At 33.8% G+C, this 22,912-nt stretch overlaps 1 protein-coding gene and 1 pseudogene across 1 annotated transcript in view; both read right to left on the bottom strand.

The window, feature by feature from the left end:
* Nucleotides 1-11,825, bottom strand: part of LOC125682182 (uncharacterized) — a 57,189-nt gene extending 45,364 nt beyond the window's left edge. The window contains exons 1-3 of the mRNA XM_056160073.1: nt 11,717-11,825; nt 4,208-4,238; nt 2,277-2,335 (exon numbers count right to left, since the gene is read on the bottom strand). The gene's annotated coding sequence lies outside the window, so the exon portion shown is untranslated. The remainder of the gene's footprint in view (nt 1-2,276; nt 2,336-4,207; nt 4,239-11,716) is intronic.
* On the bottom strand, nt 391-22,306 carry LOC130046657 (uncharacterized; annotated as a pseudogene).
* Nucleotides 22,307-22,912: the final 606 nt, after the last annotated feature.

Below are 22,912 nucleotides of genomic sequence, written 5' to 3'. Positions count from 1 at the left end.
AATACAAGATTCTGGTACACGTATTGTACATATAATCTTAATATTTTTAAATTACTTGTTGATTGTGTTTAACGTCGATCTAAAAAATATTTCATTCATACAGAGAGAAGTGAAAGATCTGATATTAAAAAAAACCTTGTACATGAAATTGTCATAAAAATCACAAACTTAAAAATTTATTGATGTTTTCATTATACGCTTGACAGAAGATAAATTTAAAATATGTCGCTGTAAAAACTTTCGTGAAAGCATCATAGGAAATTATAAACTTTAAAAACGTAACAATCTGTATTTCTCCGAGAGACGTTTTCAATGGGTAGATCAAATTCAATTAAATTTTTGTATGTGGGTTACTTCCATCATTTTCTTACAAAAATATTTCAAAATCACCTCTCATCAGACGTTGTTAGTTCAGCATTCTGTCTTGGAGTTAATGGTGTAAGGCTTGGCGGGTCATTTTCATCATTGGTCTAATCCTCAGATTCGATAGAGACCCCCAGGTCCAAAGATGAATTACTTTTCAACAGTTTTCTGCACATATGATCATATAGAACATCAAAACATGAACATGTTTTATATTATGGTGCATGTATAATAAAACTATAATAGTTTTTCCTGTGTTTGACATTTCCAGCAAGATTGTTCAATTCACATGCATGTATTAAATACAATAACAAATAATAGCCACAGTTATTGTAAAAGAGTGACTAACACACAGACAGATGCTATACAAAGTTATTCTTATAATGCAAATTTGTTTCACACGTGTGACAGTACAGTTAAAGAATAACCTGGATTTATGGTTAATAAAAAACAAAATCAACATACCAATTCCATAACAAAAATTCCAAGGATTAGAATGCAAACAAACCTAGAATCCACATCTGCATCAGGTAATGGACATATCCCCAAATCTTCAATCATCTCCCCCATGGACTCCAAGGCCTCAGTACTTTCAGCTTCTCCAACATCACTATGATACACAATGATTTCATGCTCAAACCCTTCTTAGATTAAAATTCAGCATTTTTCTTTTTTTTAAAAGAAATTTGAAATATATATTTTTATTAACTTACTTCATCTCCCTCTGAAAAGCATCAGTGGTTGCTTTCTGGGTAGATAAATTCGCAACAGCCTCTACATATACCCCAGCTCGTCGTTCCATTTTCTTCAGACTTTTAGGATTGATGGGTTTAAGATCTGGTGTGGACAGGAAATTGTTTAATCGATCTGGTCCACCAATAGAATCAATCATGCCTATAATTAAAACTTCTTGTGCAGAGATAGTCAGAATATAACAGGGAATATGGGACACGGGTGGGTGTTTACAGAATACATTTATGAATATGGACAGTATGAAATAATACATGTTTGCATGTACACACAAAAAATGTTAAATATCTCTATCTAACCTGTGCCCAGTTTCGTGTTTACAACAAAACACGGCAGCCCTGGTGTCTTTGTTTTTATCCTGTGTGTTTTTCCATACGGAATCAAACTAACTTCCGCACAGTCAACATTTAAGCACTTCACATACAAATAACCCCGTAATCCCTTCCTCAGTTCTACAACGACATTGTCATCTGTTAACGGCAAGTACCTTTACAATGTTTACAGTGCTCGAGGTTGGACAAAAGCTCGCCGAATTCAATTGTTCTTCGTCCTTCCTTCCAACTTCTCTCTCCGCGAATTTGCCATGCCTAGTTTTGTTGAAGAGCGGGCAGTTCGAGTCCTGGCATGGGTCAGCGTAGCATATATGGCCGGATCCATAATTATGATCTATAAAAACAGTCTTGCGGCTTTGCGTTCCACGGACATTACTCGATTTCAGTCGTCCAAGAAATTGGCCCCGACTGTCCCTGGGCGCTACCATTGCTACGGAAAGTAACTCTTGTTTTAATGAGAGATAACTTTTGTTTACCGAGAGTGTTCCAGAAATTGTCGAAGTCGCGGATATCGGCCAACATCGTAACTTTTACCGGAACTGCTTCATTAGACATCTAAATTCTTAAGCATTATTAGCATTGTAAAATGCTTTAAAGTTAAGAGTGAATTTTGATACTTTTTGTTGCCTTATAGGCCAGTAAAGGTACAGTTGGAGATGGCATCCGATCAAACAATAATGAATAATTTGAAGTAATGTGTTAATAGTCATAAGTATAATCTCTCTCTGCGTCCATAAAGAGCATTTGTTATGCATGTGGAAATTCCACCAAACATGATTATTATTGTACATGTAACATACTTTAAAGCTATGAGTGAATTTTGATACTTGCAATGATAATGGGGGGTAGTCTTCACTTCTTTCACGTTGGTGATAGCAGGAGTAGGTGTCCTGTCAAAGAAGGAGATAAGATACAATATACACTTTAGAGTTAGACCGATGCTCTCTGATTTACAAAATTAATATTTCTAGTTACTTAAATCAGTTAAAAAAAAAAAAAAAAAAAAAAAAAAAAAAAAGCGCTCCGCAAGGCAGGACATTCCCTCGCAATAAATATCTTTTAAAAATGTATAAAGTCTTGTATTGACCTTGACCTCAATATATTTCTTTGTCTCTTGAAAAGAAAGCTTCATGTGAAGTATCAAATCAGTAAAGCAAAAGTGTTTCATGATGAGTGCCTATAAGCTTTATCTATGAAGACCCTTTGTGATCTTGACCATTAATTTATCACATCAATTGAACAAAAGAGGTGACGTTTAGAGCATGTAGGGTGTCTACAAGCTCAGAGTTAAACACACACACATACATACACTCGCACACATACGCACGCACACACACACACACACAAACACATACACACACACACACACACACACACACACACACGCACACAGTTTCGTTAACACTATATTTTCTCTCGCATTAAATTGTGAGGGGATAATAATTTTTCTCAATATCTACAATCAAATGTACTTAACAAAATGATTGTTTGCACTCTAGCCATGTCCTTGTTCCATTAATACATGTAGTGCTACTGCTACTAGTACTTGTTTGTACGTTGTTGAAAGTCTATTTCAGGATTGGAGAATTTTTCACTCTATCATGATATCACAGTTGTAGGCGAACATGTGGTAAATTTTAATCTTTGCATTCCTTTCAGGGTTGATGCATTGAAAGTTCTTTATTGTGCTAACACCTGATGTAATCATATCCAAAAGATTTGTGACTCTGTTTTCTAGATATCAAGCATTTGATAAATGATCAGTTACTACATATTTTTACATCTAAGGTGGTCTATATGCATTTGGTTCATGATGGGAAATCTGAGGTACAATCCCAGCTCATTACTATAGTTGTGTCAAGTCTTAGATATAAAACAGTCGCCTTCTGTTTTTGGTCATGTTTAATCATTCTTATAGATTTCTATACACAATATATCACTCTCAAATCTTATCTTATCACTCTTAAACAGTCAGCTATTTTTCAAATTTAAAATTGACACTCACCTATTCAGAACAATAATTTTGATTGGGGACTATATGTAGAGCACTTGATGAAAACAATTTCTTGAGGTCACATGTCATTAGTACAGAAATAATTGATGAAATTTAGTATAATGATTGGCTATCAATGAGACAACATATGCACGTTAAATCGTTCAGAGATCATTAATAATTTGGCCTGAAAACATTACATTAAGTTAAGTTAACATTACATTAAGTTAACTCACTACATTGTATACAGTTATATACACTGTATATATTTTGTCCCAATAATCCATTAATTCTGAGTGATGTCTGTAATGTCTACCGACAGCCTTCCAGATGAAAAGCAATTATAATATGTCAACAATAGATAATACAGTACTGTTTGAGAATTGCTTATCCATTACATATTTGAGAGGAAAATTCATACAAACATTGTGAGTTCAATATATATCTTGTGTATCATCACTATGTAGGAGATCGAGCAAAGTGAGATGTTTTATTTTGATCAGACTGGTGTGTCACTGAGTATTTCATACATTTCACAACGAATGTTAATTACCACAATGTATGAAGAATGGACCTGGGTGTAGGCACCTGTGTGTGTTTCTGAGGGGATCATTTTGGAAATCCATTTACCCACTAGAATGATCACACAAACATGTAGTATATGAAACTTTAATCAATATTTTAAATTCCATCATTTCAGATTATGTAACCCTAATCTAGTGTGTGCATGGTCAAGTTTTATAAGTATGATATTGAAGTAAATACTTACGTTCCATAAAAATCTCCATAGCAAATCTGATCTATATGAAGAGGAATGATAATTGTATGTTAATAATTATCTCAAAACTATTTAAAGATTAAACGAAATTAACCCATACAATTCATCTTTAACATGAATGATAACAATGCTTAATCTGCGACTTCCCATTAAGCTTAGTTTATATTTCCCAATTGTTCTGAGAAGAAATCAATAGGACAAAATCAGTTTCTCCTTAGAAAGTGGACTGTCGTACACACAGTTGGTAAGCTCTGGATATATATATATATTCTGCATATATCACCACCATTCCAAGAGGGGCACATAATTTTAATTCTAGTATGGTTTATACCATTCATATTATCCTACAAGAAATAAAAGTGTATGATGTATTTCTTTTTCTTCAAGTAATCTTAGAGTAATTAGCTCTCTATAAATTATTAGGCTGTTGCAAACAGACCAAAAATAAAGTGTCATTTAATGTTCAATTATTTTAAATAACTGATACCTGATACAACAATACTATATACACTATATACACAGATCACCTTGTTGACCCTTAGAAATTGATTTAATAAAAACGCCCTTTAGCAGAAGAACAAGATATCAAGAATGTTTGTTAAAGAGCAATTCAAGTAATGATATTGATGAAATATTGAAGAGAATTACATGTATATCATTGTAGTTCGTCTTATCTATTAACAAGAAGCCCATAGGCATTATTGGTCACTTGAAAATTAGTTAATAAAAGTATCACTAGCCTCAAGTCTGACGAAAGCCAGTCCTCACTATTCTAAAATGGAGTAAGATATTAGGGGGTGGCTTAAGTCAGAATGCACTATCCGCAAGGGCTATGAAATATATGAAATTTAGAATAATTTTCCTCTTCTGCATTCTAATAATCAGGAAAATTATTCTAGGGTTGGATACCGTTAATGCCGAAAAAATTAGATACCATACTGATACCTTTGAAACGATACGATACTTCTTAACGATATTTTGATCAATAATCAACAACACACTGATGCAGTTAGTATGGCATGAATACATGAGATTGCACTTCTGGGGCTTGTATCCTCTTTTGAATAAGAAACAAATAGTTAAAAACAAACAACAACTAGTTACAACCAAGTACATGTAAAATTATGAAATAACAATGTTCGTTGTTAATTTAACGTGGATTTTATTTATTTCACCCCTATTAGCTGAAAAATACTGAGGGGGTTTCGAATAATGCTTGGGTAAAATGCTTCTCTTGAATTGATTAAGAGAGTTTGCTTCTCTCTCTTTTTTTTAATTCATCAAATTTCATTTGCTGTACATGTATACGGCATAAAGTCACATGTCAAGTCAGCATTTAAAACCGTATGATGAGGTGAAAAGGTGAACATAATATTTTATTCTTTACCTTCCAAAAACCTTTAAAAATGCGTTTCACCCCCTTTCCAAAATTGTAAATTTATAATTACGCTAAGTATATCAAAAGTGTCTGAATGTCAAGTGTCTTAAGTTTTCTCCAATTCCGATTCCCCAATTTTAAATCAAAAGATATCCATTAATTCATAATAAACGTCTTTAAAGAATCAGTTATGAAACTAAAACTTACTTAAAATTTCCATGTTTCTTTTTCAAGAATATTGCATATCACGCGGTTTGTTTACAGTACAATTACGGTGACACTAATAGATGAAGATACAGGAAAACCTCATGAATTATCGCCTCTGTTTTAGCATTCCAATATTTAGTATAATTATTATAGATTAAAAGTTTTAACAGAAATTATGCTAAACTGACATACTCCTCCTAGGCACCTCTAGTTTATCCAGGGATCTGCGTATTGCTTATAGGAGTTATGAGATTGATCCCTGTTCGTTATCTTAATATACTTTACATGCAGTTGATTAAATTTTTTACTTTTCAAGTATTTATTGAATAATTGAAACATCAAACAGATGTATTGTATGTTGCATTTCGTCAATTAGCATAACCTATAAGAGCACGTTTGTAGTTTTCATTGAATCATCTCGAGTATTCACTAGAAATGCAAGGAACGAATTAAAACTTTGAAGCATGATTATAGATTTATTGATATATAAATACCTATATCGATACCGGTATAAAATCAAACGATATTTTACAGGTAATTTTGAAACACGCTCTCGGTACGGTATTGATCCTGAGTACCGGTGTCCAACCCTATAGATACAACGGAGGTGACAAAAAGGATAACTATTGAATGTACAGACCCTGGACCCATATTTACTAAAGTTCGTAGACGTAGACGTAAACGTAGGATTTACGTCTGACTTAAGATTAGAGTTACGTACTCGTGAATTGGTATTTACAAAACCGTTCGTAGCCGCAAACGTAACTTACGATGTACGATTGCACGTACGCGTGCGCAGTGGCTATTTTCACTTTGAAGCGTAAAAAGTGTGTATTTGCTCATTTACTTTGAATTCCCTGCGCTACCGCCGCATTATGACGAAAAAGAACACAGAATTTTGTGAGAAAGCAACGAATTTCAACGTATACGTATGCCTGCCAACGGCATGTCGATCAACTGTACCGTTATTCAGTGTTGTTTACAAATCCAAATGGAAGGTTCATCAAATTTAACGCATTTGACTTGTGCATGGATCTGCGATGCTGTAGGTGTTCAAAAAGAAGTCGGCATGGACTGACAAGCAAGTTAAGTTGTTTGTGTAGTAATAACCTTAAATGTTTTACCACTGACTACTCGTCACTAGGCCCCTAAATAATGTTAAATTGACTTCAAGGGGATTCAGTACATGACACACATGGTAAAATCACAGTCCCTTATTCATTTTGTTCTCAACCTATGTAGCTGCTATAATGCCTGGATCTTAATTTCTAAATAGTGAGCTCATATACATATGTGTTTGTTATTTACAATTTGATATGTGCCCACTATTAACACATTAAGACACAAGCTCATTTGTGTACATGGTAACTTCAAACTTTTGACAATACCACAATTGAAATTCAAAATTATTTATCCCATTTTTTTAATTTCATGACTGGGACAACATCAAAGCAGTATCATAGCTACCTGTACTCTATATAATAAAATAAATGACAAATATTCTTTTTTTTTAAATAACCTGCATGACTAAAATAAAAAGCTTCCCAATTATTTCTAAAGGCAAGGTTAGATCCACCCAGTCTGATTAAAATCAAATTTCGCACTTTGCTCGATATACGGACAGCGACTGTCCGTATATCGAGCGAAGTGAGAGGTTTGATTTTAAATCAGACTGAGATCCGCCACAAGGTAAATTAGATCGGGCTCAGAATTTTGAGAATTGTCACACAATTGCAGATGATCTCAAAGAAAACGATAATCTGAATAAATGCAATTAATTTGTGTATTACTAACCAGCTTATATGCATCTAGAGGGTTTGTAAGGTCTTTACGCAAGAAATTATCGATAAAAATGACAAGTCGCCATTTGCTTTGTTTATTCTTAAAGTTACGATCAGCTTACGTGTACTAGTATAGCACACGTAGAGTTACGCTTATTTCTGACGTAAATCTACGTCTACGACTGTTAGTGAATACCGTCCCACACGTAAACGTACGCTACGTCTAGATTTACGCTACGTTTACGTCTACGAACTTTAGTAAATATGGGCCCTGAAGCGTACTACGAATCTTGCACGAAACGGTGAACGGTTTGCACGGAACGCTGAACGGTCTGCACGGAACGGTGAACGGTTTGCACGAAACGCTGACCACTTTGTAGGCGTGGCTTGCACGCTTTGTGAATGGTCTGTACGAAACGGTAGGCGTGGCCTGCTCGCTTTAATTTTTTCCCGGTATTATTTGGTTCAAATACTTTCAACATAATTGCAGTATTCTAAATATTAAAAAAAGGTTGAGAAAGAAATGATAATGATTCATTTTAAATGATTGCGTATGTACGACGCCTAAAATTTCATTTTTGCTTATTAGATCAATAAATTATGAACACGTTGAAATGAAAACAAATGAATTCTTTTTAGCTCACTTGAGCCTTCGGCTGATCAAAATTTGTCCGTTGTCTGTCGTCGTCGTCGACGTCATAAACTTTTCACATTTTCATCTTCTTCTCAACAACCACTGGGCCAATTCAACCAAACTTGCCACAAAGCATTCTTGGGTGAAAGGCTTTCAAGATTGTGCAAATGAAGGGCCATGTCCCTTTCAAAGGGGAGATAATCACAAAAATGCAAAACTAGGGTGGGGCCATTTAAAAATCTTCTTCTCAAGAACCACTGAGCCAGAAAAGCTGAGATTTACATGAGAGCTTTCTGACATAATGCAGATTCAAGTTTGTTCAAATCATGGCCCCCGGGGGTCGGATGGGGCCATAATAGGGGATCAAAATTTTACATACTAATATATAAGATAAATCCTTAAAAATCTTCTTCTCAAGAACCACTGAGCCAGAAAAGCTGAGATTTACATGAGAGCTTTCTGACATAATGCAGATTCAAGTTTGTTCAAATCATGGCCCCCTGGGTTTGGATGGGGCCACAATAGGGGATCAAAGTTTTACATGCAAATATATAAGGAAAATCTTTAAAAATCTTCTCAAGAACCACTGAGCCAGAAAAGCTGATATTTACATGAAAGTTTTCTGACATTTCAGATTTCAGTTTGTTAAAATCATGGCCCCCAGGGGAGGACGGGGTCACAAGGGGGTATCAAAGTTTTGCATACAAATATATAAGGAAAATCTTTAAATATGAGCCAAGTGACTTAGGTGAGCGATGTGGCCCTTAGGCCTCTTGTTTTAATTTCGGAAATAAAAGAAAAGTATGCAAAAATTATACCGTTACGGAATATTGATTAATCAAATTTTATTGGTTCATTGCTCTATTAAATTCATTGAAACTGAATATGAAATGATCGCGTCTGTTTCTCTATTTTTGTACATTCATTCTGAGTGTCGTTAAAATACCTTTGGAATTTTTATATTCCAGGCCTCTTCCCAAAGACAGATGTTGAATAAACCTATACATTTTATACACATATGTACGTGAATGAAAACAGATGAAATGATTTAAAGAAATTTCTCGTCAGGAAAGATTGAAATATTTTTGGGCGAGGAGAGGGTTGTGAACGGTCTGCACGAAACGTTAGGCATGACCTGCACGCTTCGATATTTTATCGGCATTATTTGTTTCATCCTGGTGTTAGTTTAAACAAGGAATAGTTTAATGACTTACGAACACGTTGGAATAAAAGGAAATGAATATTTTTTAACTTCGGAAATACAGGGAGAAGAGGCATAAATTGTATCGTCATGGAATATTTATTATTCAACTTTATTTATTCATTGCTCTATTAAAGTCATTGAAAAAGTCGCGTCTGCTTCGCTAGTTTTGTACATTCAATTTGAGTGCCGTTAAAACACGTGTGCAATTTGTATTTCCAGGCCTCTTTTCAAAGACAGATCTTGAATAAACCTATACATTTTTACATACGTGTATGACAACAGATAAAATGATTTTAAAAATTCTCGAAAGACTGGAATATATTCTCGGGCGGGAGGAGGGATGCATCTAGACATAGCATTAGCCAGTCGATAAGAACCTGTCACCCTGGATAAGAAGGGAAAATACAAAACAAAAAGGAAACCATCAAAATATGATTGAAATAGATTGAGAAATAAATAATATTAATGAATAGATAAAACAAATAATGACTAACTACAGTAATGATCAACAGATATGCGAGGGGATCTAACATCCAATTTTAATTAGATTGTTGCATTTGCCTCAATTTTAAACTATAGAAAACTGCATTCATTTTTGAGAGACAAAAGATATAAACGCCTCTTTTGTCATATTTCAATCGACCCTGCCGATTTTCACACCTTCTGTACAATGTTAATTTCAAATACACGGATTAGCTTAACTCTATTGTGGTAAAAAAAAAAAAAAAGGACCTTCGAATTTGCGTAGAATATACAAGTTATACACAGGTCGGTCTTTGCATTATGAAGACAGTTCCGATAAACGATTTTGAGGAAAATATTTTTTATTTAAAAAGAAAAACTTGATCATACAAATGTAACAAGACAAATTATTCCTATATACAAATAATAAAAAAAGATAGCCAGGGCAGATATATATATATACACATGTCTTTGCACTTGCTAGAAAATACCAAGGGTGAGAAAATGGTGTCGGATTTTGCTCTGCCTGGTGGTTTTATAATCAACTGTTTTCTTTTGATTATTTGCAGATTTTCACTGTTGAAAGCCCGTCTTAGAGACATTTTGAAATAATTGTTCAAATTCCCCTACAATGTTTACCTGTCCTACCGAAATGACTTTCACGATCTGTACGTTTCTAAGGGCGTGGTTTGAACGATGTGCACGTTTCTATGGGCATGGCTTGATCCTGCACGCAACGATTCTTGCACGAAACGATTTGCGCGGAACGGTTAACAGTCTGCACGAAACGCTGAACGGTCTGCACGGAACGGTGAACGGTTTGAACGAAACGCTGAACGGTCTACACGGAAGGGTGAACGGTCTGCACGGAACGAAACGAAACGCTTTGGAGGTGTAGTAGCACGCTTCAGGGTCTGTAAGTATGCAGTAATGGAAACTCATTGTCATGTATCATGAAATGAAACATTCAAAAACACTTGTCTAATTTAAAACTTCCCAAACAAAACTATGACTCCCTGTCAAATACATGTACATCTGTACTTTCAAATTATTAAACAAAACACACGTTTGTAGCTATTGCAACAAATATTACAAGGCACTAGCCCATGCCAAACTTTCATTATGGTAAACCAATTCATCAATCTGTATAGCAATTCTACTACATGTAGCCTGACAATCGATGTGTAGCAATTCTACTACATGTAGCCTAGCAATCAATCTGGTAGTCAAGATAATCAGGTTAGTCGTATTACATGTATCAAGTGGGAGGCCTCAGGGAGGAATAGTGGATGCACTAATCAGGCCATGCACCTTCTTGAAATAAAGTATTATTATCATCATTATTATTATTACCATCATTATTTTATAGCCAAGGTCAGTGGATTAGTGATATAGGCCTATATCCAAGGTAATCAAACTAGTGATATATAGCCAAGGTCATTGCATTAAAGATGATATAGCCAAGGTCATTGGATTAATTGTATATCGCCAAAGGATTAATCGTATGTAGTCAAGGTCATCAAGTTGGTGGTATAAAGCAAAGGTTATTTGAGTAATGGCATATAACCAAGGTCATTGGACTAGTGGTACGTAGCCAAGATCACCAAATTAGTGGCATATTCTGATCTTTCAACATTGTTTTTTATGCACAGCGTATCATGAATAATGAATTCTATAGCATGCAAGGTGAAGATAACGAACAGTGATCAATCTCGTAACTCCTATAAGCAATACAAAATAGATAGTTGGGCAAACACGGTCCCCTGGACATGCATCATCTTTCTGTATAAATTTTCAATGCAGCTGACCAATTCAGAATGTCCGATGTACTTACATTTCCACAATTCCCCAATACTGTAGATTTTATCTGGGCAGTTGGACAGAGCTTTACAATCAACAGAGTCAAAATAGTAGGTCTGGTTGTGTAGTACTGCACATCTGTCTGTAAATGAAGGAACCCATTATCTTGTGCCAGTACATAATGCTGAGGTGTTGTAATTTTTTTCACAACATTATCAATGACTTAAGCGGATGTCTCAGAGAAAAACTTGCAAAATCACTAAAATCGTCCAGATGGGTACACAGAACTTTCCATTTTGTTATTTGTGTTTATGATCTAGGGTGTAACATGATATGAAAATTGTACTTTGGAATTTCCTCACGTGTTTCTAATTTTAGAAACAACTGGTTTTGATATTTACCAGTAATTGGCATTCATGCATAGCAATAATTATGGAAGTTTGAGGTCTTATAAGATAATTACAATGCTTTAAAAAATATTTTTTGCTATATCATATAAATATACGTTAAATTTAACGAATATTAATGTTTTGCTCTGATTGCATGTATTTATAATTAAGGACAAAACCATATGTAAGCTAAACTTTGGAATTACAAATAAAATATGCAAGTTTGGTGCAGCAATGCAGCTTAAATGGAGATTAAAATTCCATGTAATGATATTAATTATAAAGATGAATTTAGGTTTTAACAAATATATATAATCCACTGATGGCTTTTCATATCTAATATATTAAGCAAGAAGTTGAAATAATGACCATAGCGGGTTTAACCAATATCTTGTTTACTTGATATTTTATCTAAACATAATTTGAATGGTTTTATTTTATAGGTAATAAACAAATTTTATTGTAAATGAATATTATAAAGTCAATAAAAAATGAAAATCATAAAAATGAACAGTACATATCATAAATGAAAAAAATATTACAAGATTATGAGAATGTTTGGAAGAGTTATCTCCCGTGATACCGCTCTATATTCAAGTACGGGGGGAAATGGCGAGCAGACGCAACATGCATCATATATTGCATTAGATGTGTGATTTCAGCAGTTTTTCGAACACTGCGTTTAGTGAATGCCATATATTTCAAATATATGAATGTAGGACGGATGTGTCTTGTCACTTGCGACTGTTGCAATGCTCTGAACAACTTCCTGGACAGTATGGTAAATATTTGGAAGTGCCGGGGCAATCCTTCCGATATTTAAAATTGTAATATTTCCTTGGTCTGGACAATGGCATATTAAGACTAAGAATATATCAAAAACATCGATCGAATTTTGGGTTACAATGGAGGAGAAAAAAAGCTATGTGCTGTCATCCAGACCACAACGCAGAAAGCTAAACCACTATGAGGGGCAACCCCTACACTTGTCAACACTGGCCGATTGAGAACGAGACGGACACTTGTAATTATGCCATATGGTTGGACCAGGTAGGATCTAATTCTTAAACAAATTAAGAAAATAAATATCATATGTATGTATGTGTATCTATTTATGATTTTTACATATGTTTATTTTTGTGTCTATCAAGAAGACAAAACATAGAAAACCCTAGATATCATGTCAACAATCAAAAAAGTTCATCAGGACATTACACTAGTATCTACTCCTGAAACAGGAATTACCTGATGACATGATAGAGTGTTAAACACCCACACTCTTGTTTAGTTATAACCAAAACAATAATCACAAATTAATATGAAATTATTAATATTATATCACAAATCATAAACATAACTAGTTCTAATTGTAACGGGGACCGTTACATATGTTCCCCAAACCTCCCCCAAATAAAATGTGATGTCCTTGTGAATCTATAACAAAAAATAATTTTATTTTAGCCTTTAATTACATGTAGTACGTTTAATATGGTCATTTCAGTACTAAGAAATGAAAGAAAGCATTTCACGTGCATACACGCGCACGCGTGTATGATTCCGAATTTTTGTTGATGTCGTTCAACAGGCATTTGTATCATATACCCACAGTATGAATTTCATAACGTTTCCACCAAATATAAGGAAGTTATAGCGATTTTAAAATCGTCCAATCAGAATTCAGCACACGTGCATGCAAGTGCTGAGCAGTAATTCTAACCACAGCAATTTGTAAGGAGTACCAAGACACATCTAAAACCCTAATATCAATAGAATTTGATGAAAAACAAAAACGTTATCGTCCTTTAAAAATCGAACATTTGAAAAACGTCGCACGCGCATGCGCGTGTGCGTTGGCATTTTTTGTTACACCAATATATAGATACACATATTGTCTACATATGCTGTGAATATCATCTCATTCACTTCATAAACAAGATAGTTACAAACGTTTTAGTATTATCCAATCAAAATGAAGCACACGTGCATGCGCGTGCAAATTGGTAATTTTGACCATGCAAATCAGTTAAGAGTCTCAATATCTACCTATGATATGAATTTCAAGCCATTTCAATGAACAACAAAAAAGTTAGACTGATTCCAAAGTTAGCGTACAAATTTTGTAATGCGCGTGCACGCGCATGCGTGCACGTGCTGACAAAATAAATATTATTTTTCATATGTACAAATGATATACTATCATCCTATTTAGGTTTTATATCGCTTCCTTCAATATTCTGATTTTCCATTTTTTGTACCAAAATTGCAATGCACGTGCGCGCGCGTGCATGCACGTGCAGACAAAATGACTATCACTATGCACATCTACAAACGCTATACTATCATCCTGGAAAGTTTCATATCAATCCCTTTTGTAGTTTCTGAGAACACTACCGGACAAAAAAGTACCGGAGAAAAAGAATAATAATAATAATAACTAGTACTTATTGTAACGGGGACCGTTACAGATGTTCCCCAAACATTCCCCCATTTAGTAAGTGGTGACATTTATTTCAGTACAAATGCTTTTGACCATTGCAAACTGTGTAGCATGTGAATATATAACTATCTTATAACGTTCAGTCCATTTCATACTAGTTCAAATCAGTTATAAAGATCTGAGAGTTTTGTGCACGTGCACGTACGTGCAGATAAATAATTCGACCATCTCGATACATTAGAAGTCTTACTATATGAGTACAAGAGAAGTTTCACAACTGTTCAATGAAAAACGAGAAATTAACGGTAACTCAAAACTACAAAGACCGAAATCAATGCACGTGCATACACGTGCGCGGGAGTACGACACAGCAATTTTGTTGATGCTGTTCAATAGACATTTGAACAATATACTTACTATATGAATTTGGTATCGATTGCTTCACTCATAAGAAAGTTATTGGCATTTCAAAATTGTCCAATCAGAATTAAGCGCACGTGCATGCGCGTGCAGGAAAGTGATTTTGACCCTAACAATAAATTGAAAGGTACCAAAGATACCTGAAACCTATATTTCAAACCTATTCATTGCAATCTAAAAATGTTATAGACCAATACATAAATTTAGACGTCAAAAATTACAATGCACGCGCATTCACGAGCACGCGATTTTGATTATGGAAAATTTGTTGACACCATTTCATAGACATTCATATCATAGATCCTCAGGGTAAATTTGAATTCATTTCAGTTTTTAATTCAATAGTTATGACCATTTTAGTACCCGAAAAATGAAAGAAAAGATATGCACGTGCATACACGGGCACGTGAGTATGAATCAGCATCAATGTTGATGTCATTCAATAGACATTTGATAGATATACTTACAGTATAAATTTCATATTGTTACCATCATTTATAAGAAAGTTATGGCGATTTGAAAATCGTCCAATCAGAATTTAGCACACGTGCATGCACGTGCCGGATGGTAATTATGACTATACACTTTTGTTAAGAATATCAAGATACATATACAACCCAAGTTTGAAAAGATTTTGACAAAAAACAAAAAAGTTAGGGTCATTGAAAGAATTGAACCTTCAAAAGACAATGCACGTGCGTGCGCATGCGCGTTTGCAATTTTTATTACATCGATCTGTAGATATTTGGGATGTCTACCTATCCTGTAAATATCATTAAATTTCCTTGATTGGCATGAATGATATAAACGGTTTTGTATTATCCAATCAAATTGAAGCACACGTGCATGCGCGTGCAGAATTGAAATTTTGACGATGCCAAACAGTTAAGGGTCCCTTGTTATACCTACGATATAAATAAGAAACGATTTCATTGAAAAATAAAAAAGTTAGACTTATTCCAAAGTTGGTAAACAAAAAATCCAATGCACGTGCATGCACATGCATGCATTTTCAGACAAAATGACATTAGTTCCGCACATCTACATATACTATACTATGATCCTAAAAAGGTTTCAGATTGATCCCTTGAGTAGTTTCTGAGAACACTCGTGGACAAAAAAGTCCCAAGAAGAAAGAAAGAATAATAATAATAATAACTAGTACTTATTGTAACGGGGACCGTTACAGATGTTCCCCAAACATTCCCCCATTTAGTAAGTGGTAACATTTATATCAGTACAAGTTGTTTTGACCATTGCAAACTGTGTAGCATGTGAATATATAACTATCTTTTAACATTCAGTCCATTCCATACTAGTTCAAATCAGTTATAAAGATTTGAGAGTTTTGTGCACGTGCACGTACGTGCATGCACGTGCATAAAAATAATTCGACCATCTCGATACATTACAAGTCTTACCATATGAGTACAACAGAAGTTTCAGAACTGTTCAATGAAAAACGAGAAATTAACGGCAACTGAAAACTACAAAGACCGAAATCAATGCACGTGCATACACGTGCCCGTGAGTACGACACAACAATTTTGTTGATGCTAATCAATAGACATTTGAACAATATACTTACTATATGAATTTGGTATCGATTGCTTCACTCATAAGAAAGTTATTGGGATTTCAAAATCGTCCAATCAGAATTAAGCGCACGTGCATGCGCATGCAGATAAGTGATTTTGAGACTATTAATGAATTGACAGGCCTAAAACATACCTGCAACCTAATTTTCAAACCTATTCATTGCAATCTCAAAATGTTATAGACCTATACTTAAATTTAGACCTAAAAAATTACATTGCACGCGCATTCACGCGCACGCGATTTTCATAATGGAAAATTTGTTTACACCATTTCATAGACATTCATATCATAGATCCTCAGGGTAAATTTGAATTCATTTCAGTTTTTAATTCAATAGTTATGACCAATTTAGTACCCGAAAAATGAAAGAAAAGCTATGCACGTGCATACACGCGCACGTGAGTATGACTCAACATCAATGTTGATGTCATTCAATAGACATTTGATAGATATACTTACAGTATAAATTTCATATTGTTTCCATCATTTATAAGAAAGTTATGGCGATTTGAAAATCGTCCAATCAAAATTTAGCACACGTGCATGCACGTGCCGGATGGTAATTATGACTATACACTTTTGTTAAGAATATCAAGATACATATACAATAGAAGTTTGAAAAGATTTTGACAAAAAACAAAAAAGTTATGGTCATTGAAAGAATTGAACCTTCAAAAGACAATGCACGTGCGTGCGCATGCGCGTTTGCAATTTTTATTACATCGGTCTGTAGATATTTGGCATCTCTACCTATCCTGTAAATATCATTAAATTTCCTTAATTGGTATGAATGTTATAAACGGTTTTGTATTATCCAGTCAAATTTAAGCACACGTGCATGCGCGTGCAGAATTGAAATTTTGACGATGCCAAACAGTTAAGGGTCCCAAGTTATACCTACGATATAAATAGCAAACGATTTCATTGAAAAATAAAAAAGTTAGACTTATTCCAAAATTTGTAAACAAAAAATCCAATGCACGTGCATGCACATGCATGCATTTTCAGACAAAATGACATTCGTTCCGCACATCTACATATGCTATACTATCATCCAAAAAAGGTTTCATATTGATCCCTTGAGTAGTTTCTGAGAACACTCGTGGACAAAAAAGTCCCAAGAAGAAAGAAAGAAAAATAATAATAATAATAAGAAACAGAGTAAAACCAATATGTTCCCAAACTTTGTTTGGGGAACATAATAAGAAGAAACAGAGTAAAACCAATATGTTCCCAAACTTCGTTTGGGGAACATAATAAGAAACAGAGTAAAAACAATATGTTCCCAAACTTTGTTTGGGGAACATAATTAGAATATGGGTGTATAAACTTGTAAAAAATATATTATTTCTGTACAAATTACATCAGGACATTATACTGAATATCAGGATGTATATACATACAACCACATGAATTATTTTGCATCAAAATTTCTTTCTTTTTAATTTATGAAAGAAAACAGTTTATTTAATCAAAACAATTATTAAAATACACTTTAGCATGTTTAGTGATAGGGTCATGGATGTTGACATTACTGCACGATAGTAACGTGCAAACAGAAAGTACATAGTTTTAGTCAGAATTTACACGGGGGGGGGGGGGGGGGTTGTAGTGGAAGGATTGATTATGTTCAGAACTTTTATCGCAACTTGCATGGTTGCCTGGTCACAGTAAGAATATTCTTTCTACTTGTGGGTCTGTGTACATGCAGAAGAGTTAATTCATTGTTTATTATATTACCATTTTACAATGGAATACTTGTAGGATTGTACAGGTAAAATCTTTGAATTCATATATAGTGTTTTCACAAGAGTCACAGACTCACAAATGATATACATGTATTAATCTAAGTATTCACAATTACTATTTATCTTATCTTTTACACTATATTAGACAAATGTTGCATATTAAGTGAAGTTTAAGGTGTTTCAAAAAGGTGGTATTTGACTTTAGATTAGGCCAAAATTAAATATGTGTGTTTCCTATTTCACTCTTTAAAAAATTAGGTAGGGTACTAAGGTAGGTAAAACATTTTATTTCATTGAAATATTTTATTTGAAATCATAGTTTTTGATATGCTTTCAACACAGGTCTATACATTACAAATACTTTTCACACATTTTGAAGATCAATAGTAGTAAAATGTACATCAGAGAAATTCAAATGCAAAGACATAGAAATTCCAAATTCAGGATTTCTATTTTCTTTGTCATACATGTTTATCATCTATAAAATATTTAGGGTCAACAGCTAAAAGGGAAACAGGAAACACACATTTCATTTTGGCCTTACTGTGATGACACTAGTGTGGCAAGGTTTTGGATATGATAAAGCATTCATTAACTTTTAAAACATTGTTTTCCATGTTTCAGGTAATACAGGATTTTCCAAGAGAAAAGGAACACAGAAGAGGTACTGTTTTGCTCAATCAACACCATGAATTGACTGATCAAGAGTCAGAAGATATTAACAGAGAATTAAAGTTCTGCATGTCGTTCTACAGGAAGCACAGATAATAGTACTCAACAACATTATCCTTGTGAAAAGGCGAAGACAACGAACAGTGACCAATCTCAAAACTCTCATAAGACTCATCATGGAAGAATGTTTAAAGACTTCTGGCAATTTGAAATCATTCTTACAATTCAAGTTGAAGATCAAATATGGACACAGCAGCTAATTTGTATGTCTCAAAATATTACAGTATTTCTCATGATCGGCTGATATAAACAGTCATTTCAGGAATTGATGACAATGGACTCCACCAAGAACTAGCAGGGAAAAAAACCTGAATGTACATTGAAATGAAAAAAAAGGCCACAAGGTTCTCCATTAAGTGGTTATATTGCTTCATATTTGTCCAAAAACATTAAGAGTGTCATTGAACCTCCTGAAGCCAAAAAAGAAGCAATTGTTGTCTGAAAGATGTTTGTTTCTGATATAGACTCAAATGATTACGTTGAGCAAATGAGTAGTATGGTCAGTGATGTGTTTACTTTTGTAATTGTTCAATAAGTATGCATACATGTTAACATATAATTATGAAACGTATTAGGAAATATATTTCAATCTACAGAATGGTACATTTTTTAACAGTGTTATGATGCATATATACATTGAATATTTCAAGACAAAATTACTTGACTGTACTAAGGAACCTCATCAGTAGTCAGAAAAGTGAATTTGTAATATGATATTCTAATCTGATGATTATTTAGTTATTGTTGTACGTGTATTGCTGAATTAGACACATTCTATGATTCTTTTAGGTCTGATCTTTTTGCACTTGTCTACAAACTTAAACAGAGAAATTTTAGGGAATTTTATTATCTAAAAAATCAAATTGTTTTACAATTTTATTAATGGTTTTCTAACAACACATTTGTATGTAGTTTTTCCAGAATTTTGAAAAATAAACTTGGTAGAGAGAATGATATCTGTTAGAAATTGCATTTCAATGTGGACCCCCCCCCCCCTTCTGATGAATTATTTGCTCTTTATTATGATCTGAATGAAATCATTAATGTATTTTTCTTTTAAGGTATTCCATGTATAATGACCATATCTCATATCTAATAAATGGATGGTGGAATATTTGTAATCATGGTATCATTTTGAAGGGTTCATCAAATAAAAATAATCCACCATAGGAATTTTCAAAATTTTCTTTCCTGCTTGATTTATTTCACCTAGAATTTAACATTGAAGTATATGGGAAAAGTATGTTTTATTACAATATTTTAAAAACAAATTATATTTTCATACTAATCTCTTGGTAGAAAGTTAGATACACTTTCTTTTTATGAAAATATGAAATAAAATTAATCATTGACCACACACATTTTTAGAAAATTAAATTTTTCTTAATTTTACAAAGGGCAGACAACTCTTTCAAAAAAGTCTTAAATGCAAAAAGGTCAACTTCTAACCATTTACCAGTCATGTGAATTTAATGTGCCTCACTTTCATCATTATTTAACAATAAACTTTTATGTTGATCTAAATCCTTCAAAATTGTTCATTATCCTTTCATTATACATGGAATACCTTAATATGTATATTTATGAACAACCACAGTGACATATTTTGATGTTTTCAATTTTATTGAATTCACTGTGTGTATAACACTACACATGCTCTAAAAACTTTTGACATTTTGTCATGAAAATATACCATCTATTCCTACAGTAAAAAAAATACTATAGAATGCATTTGCCGTCAGCAGACTTTTTATATTTTGTATACAATAGATTGGTTAACAAGAAGCAAAAGAAATTGTTAAATTTAATTCACCACTATGGCTGTAAGAGTATTTTAAAAGCTTAGAATATTTGCATATTTTTCAAAATGTAACAATGTTTCAATTTCATGACCTTTTTACACTTAAACAGGATGGATGTCAGCCATGTTGACTATCATTGCAAGAAGTGCTTATCTGATTTATTAACTTGCAAAATAAAATATATCAACAGTTATTTAAGATTTCATTTGATTTATCCCCAAAGTTGGACAAAACCTGTAAAAGTTGTCTTAAAATATTGTTACAGGTCTATTTTTAGAAACAGGTCTACCACCTTGTACCAGTGAAATGATAGGGATAAAAAAATTCAAAATTTCATTTCATCCATACTAGATATTACTGGCAAAGTTTGAATCCAAACAAAGAATTTTGCTACTGGACCATTTTGCATGTTTTTCACTGAGACATCCTCTTAAAAAGGATAACAAATCCCACTGAAATAGTTTCCCTGTCCAATTTTCCCCTTGTACATTTGTCTGTAAATGAAGTGAAAGCATTCAACAAGCACAAATTATATTTTGCCATCGCATGATGCGGAAGTATTGTCATCTGACTAAAAGGATAAAAAAAATTCCACTGAAATAGTTTCCCTATCCAATTTTTCCCTGGTTTACATTTCATATAAAATAATCTTTTTTCTCTCAAACATTTACCCAGGATACTGAGAAGTTCAAAAACATTAAATATCAATTTGTGTATACATTTCAAAGACTTGTGTAAACATTTTATTTTCATAATTTTAGAATACAAGTTTCTGTCACCAACATTACAAAGATATGGCTGATTAAAATCTAACTTTTAAATACAACTCTCATTCCCTCTAGACACTCCTTAACCCGAGACGCAGCTGATTGTGAACCCCACTTTTGTATTTTGACATTGTATTTAGTCCCTGATTTTGTATTTTCCCATCTTCAATCAACAATGCCCCTGTCAGTGGCACGAGTAAAGCTACAATCTGACTAATGCCTCATCCGAGTCATCATATACAAATAATGACTATACTATCTGTAGAAACACTCAGCTAGGTTTCAGACAGCAGAGTAGACCCTAGCATTCACATGGATGTAAGCTGTGCCTGTTCACTTCTCTAGAGAGAATAAATAGAGTAGATCCAACCTTCAACATCGCACGCTCCATATTGTAAAATTTGTGTACAAATTAAAGCCAAGGTTAGCTACTATTTGTATATATCCTCTCACTGATAATGACAATGCATCACCATAGACTGAAATCAGTCCACTTACTAGCAGACGACAATCCATATCTAGTACAGATTTCTCCGAAATGTCCCACCCAATTCTCCATGGCTGCACAAAAATAGTCTGGGGTAGGTTCCCGGCAATTCTTCCTGATTGATTCTATTCTCCAACTGTTTTCGTCGCTTGGACAAGCTGACACCACCTGATACTGCCGTGCTGCATAAGCTGAACAGAGCAGCACGATACACAGCACCGAGAATAGGCACAGAGACGCCATTTCATCTGAAATGTAGGCCTAGCAGTGAGCCAATTAATTTGAATGAGCGTGATAATTCAATCATTTTTTTTTAAAAATGGGTAGATTATTCTAGGTCTAATATTTTATCTTACCTGTTTTGATGGGTACTTACTGTACAAAAGTTACAGTGCTGTGAGTACGCCTTTACGTTTTAACTTTCGTTTTCACCTTGAATTATGAGTGTATTGGGATTCCCTGACTTTATATGGATATACATAAGGGAAATAACATTTCTATACTGTATATAATGATAAAAAGTTCATACAAGTTCTTTATAAACTGATTTTGAGTACGGATTACTCCGTTTCCTTCATCAAGATATATCGAGGGTTCACGGCGGGTGTAATCGGTCGACAAGGGGTGCTTACTCCACCTACATGTAGGCACTTCATTCCAACTATGCTATATCTAGGAATCCGTGAATTCCCAACTCTTAATGTTATATTCCTTATAGGAGTTATGAGATTGATTACTGTTGGTTATCTTTATTATTTACACACACAAGTAATGTTAGACATTTTAATACAGTTTTCATTTGCTTTTTAAGAGAGAGAGAGAGAGAGAGAGAGAGAGAGAGAGAGAGAG

The sequence above is a fragment of the Ostrea edulis genome, chromosome 1 (assembly GCF_947568905.1).
Source record: "Ostrea edulis chromosome 1, xbOstEdul1.1, whole genome shotgun sequence".
Lineage (NCBI taxonomy): Eukaryota > Metazoa > Mollusca > Bivalvia > Ostreida > Ostreidae > Ostrea > Ostrea edulis.
The sequence above is the reverse complement of the archived record's forward strand: the minus strand, read 5'-3'. Positions and strand labels throughout refer to the sequence as shown.